General features: G+C 41.0%; 1 pseudogene; it reads right to left on the bottom strand.

Annotated features, from left to right (window-relative positions):
- Positions 1 to 287: 287 nt before the first annotated feature.
- Positions 288 to 655, bottom strand: LOC102847262 (annotated as a pseudogene).
- Between the last annotated feature and the right edge of the window lie 2,482 nt (positions 656 to 3,137).

Here is a 3,137-nt window from a genome sequence, read left to right as displayed (position 1 = left end):
AATGGCAAAATGGCAAAGATTAATATTTGGAACATTAAACATACAAAGTGTCAATCTAGAAAAATTGGAAGTTGTAAAAAGTCAAATGGAATTATCGACATTCTAGGTATTAGTAATGGACTGGATGTTCTGAAACTGGGAATTTTATTTATTTATTTTTTTTATGAAAAACATTCCAAGGTCCTTTATTGGGTCCACAGGGTCGTGAGCTGCCCTGGGAGGGGGTTCCAGCGCGGAGTCTTCCTCCCCATGGCCTCCGAGTCCCCATGTTCAGCCAGAGCAGGTGGCTACTTGGAATGCCCCATGATGTGCTCCTTCAGATAGTTCCAGCCCTGCACAGGGTAGTCCTGGGCCTTGGAAGGGGCCACTGACAGCGCTGACATCGCCGTAATGATACATGAATTCCAGGATTCCCGGAAAGAAAAGTTAAACTTTGGAAGGGTTGGGAGCTGGGGTATCTGCAGGCCCGTCTGCTTGCTCACGTACTGGCTGAACTGGTACATGGCTGGGGGACCACATCCTCAGCCTTCCGAAGGGCCGCCTGGCTTTTGTCGCTAGGGCCCAGCAACTCCTGATCCTATGCCAGGTAGATCGAGCCCCCTGCCACGCCGCCCTTGATGAGAAACCTCATCAGCGACCACACCCGGGCCACCATGGTCTCCACTCCGCGCTCAAGGACACTGGCCTCGCCCACCGCTTCGGGTCGGCGCCCGAGAGGCCTCCGGGAGGTGAGGCATGGTCTCTCCCTCGGAGGCAGTAAATCTTACAGGAAGAAATTATCTATCCTTCTCCCATGGAGTAGCTGTTGGATTTGAACCACATGCCTTTGGAATTGCAGCACTTCTTAGTACTAGGCCATCAGAGCTCTGTAGGGTTCCTGTTAGGTGTCCTCAAGTCAACCATGACTCATAGTGGCCCCAACAACAATAGATCTGAGCCTTGCTTTCTCCTTGCCCTATCCTGCGTCATCCTCATGCACATTGTTTCAGTCACGGTGTCAATTTATCGTGTTGAGGCTCTTCTTTACTTTGCCTTACCGTTTGCCCTTCCCTGCATGATGGCTCCTTCTAACAACCTTTACAAAATATCTGAGATGAAGTTTCATCATCATCCTTGCTCTCAGGAGCACCCTAGTTATACTTTTTCCAAGATAGGCTAGTTTGATCTTTTGACAGTGCATAGACCATGTTCTATCATTATTGATGTCAGATGAATGCTCACTGAAATCAGAGGATACCAGAAAAATGTTCATTTTTGTTTCACTGAATGTGCAAAAACATTTTAATTATGTGGATCATCACTAACTATGGTTAATATTGAGGGAAAAAATGAGTTATATTAGGGACACCTCAGTCCTCAAAGTGAAATCCTTGTTATTCAGAACTTTAAAGTGGTCCTCTGCACCAGATTTGCCTAATGAAATATATCACTTGGTTTCTTTACTACTATATCCATGGATGTTGTTTGTAAATCTAAGGAAAATCAAATTCAAGCAAAGCTACACGCTTTTCTTTTTTTTACCTTGATGTTGCTTAATTTTGTCATTACGAGTATTTTTGTTTTATATTGAAACATGTTTCAGTCTGAAAGTTATAATTTTTTTATCTTAATCAGTGTTTGGCAGCATCATTATAGATGGTGAAGACATTGAGATTGTTGACAGCTTCAGTCTGCTTGGCTCTACAATCAACACTTTTAGTACCAGCAGCCAGGAAATTAAAAGACTAATTGCATTGGGTAAGTCAGCTAGAGCAACAATGTCATTCTGGAGACTAAGGTACACCTGATACTGGCCATGGTCTTTGCCATTACTTGCTGTGCATCAGAAAGTTGGACAGTGACTAGAGATGATAGAAAGAGAGTTGATGCTTTGAGCTTTGGTGCTGGAGAAGAGTATTGAATATATCATGGACTGCTAGGAGAGGAAACAAGTTTGTCCTGAAGAGGGTGAAGCCAAGCTGCTCCTTGGAGACAAGGATAAGATTGGCACAGGATAGACCAGGGGTTAGGGCTGTTGCTACGAGTGTCGCTACAAGTTGTAAGTGACTCAATGGCACATAACAACAACAACAATCAGTGTTTTAAATCTTGTTCATTTTCAGCAAATAAATTTATGCCATCTGCACATTATAAGTTTTTACTGAAACTTACTCCATTCTTGATGCTATGTTCTTCTTTGTATAGGCTATACTATTTACTCAGCATACAGACTGAACACAAGTATGATGAAAGAATGCAACACTTATAAACAAACTTCCTGAGTTTACACCAAGTAATTTATATCTCATTATGTTCAAATGATTGCTTCTGGGGTTATATATAGTTAAATAAATCCTTCTGGCTACAACTTTGCTACAAAATTTTCAGTGTTTTCTTTAGGTTTACCAAGAAAAGTAGCCAAAATCAAATCAAGTTCTCACTTCCAGGTATTCTTCTCCAAAATTTATCTTATTTCTGTAGGATTAAGTGCTATTAATAACTAGTCTAAATTTTTAACTTATCAAAATGTTTTGTTGTGTTATTCAGTAAACACAATTAAATGCATGAAATAATGTACAATTTTCTATTTTAACGGCAATATTGACTCCAGAAACTGTATGAACTTGGAAAAATGAAGTTATACAAGTGTTATAAAAGTGTTTGTTCATAGTGTTGCTATGAGTCCTCTATGACTCAATGGCACTTAACAACAACAACAACAACAACAACAATAACAACTTAGGAGAGCTCAGTGGGCCTAATGGACAGAAAGTTATGCTGCCAAGCCAAAGGTGGGTGGTTTTAATCTGTATCCCTCAGGCTTGGTTTTAATTGTTTTTGGTCAAACATTCTTCTAGGTAGTATAGCATTGGTCTGTCCATTTGCTGTAAAGAGGTAGCTCGTGGTTGCTGTGATGCTTAACACTGTGACACTGATGTGTCAAATGCAATTATGATTACCCATGGTGGACAATGTTTGGTGGAGCTCCCTGATTAAAACAAGTTTGGAAGTAAGAGTGGCATTCACCGCCAAAATAACTTGTCTCCAGAAACTCTATGAACCTGGAGAAAGGATGAAAGTTATACAAGTGTTCAGGTCTTGCATTCATAGGGTTGCTATGAGTCTTCTATAACTTGGTGACACTTAACAACAACAAG

The sequence above is a fragment of the Elephantulus edwardii genome, unplaced genomic scaffold (assembly GCF_000299155.1).
Source record: "Elephantulus edwardii isolate Elephantulus edwardi_28Jun2011 unplaced genomic scaffold, EleEdw1.0 scaffold00018, whole genome shotgun sequence".
Classification (NCBI taxonomy): Eukaryota; Metazoa; Chordata; class Mammalia; order Macroscelidea; family Macroscelididae; genus Elephantulus; species Elephantulus edwardii.
This window is presented reverse-complemented; position numbering and strand designations above follow the sequence as displayed.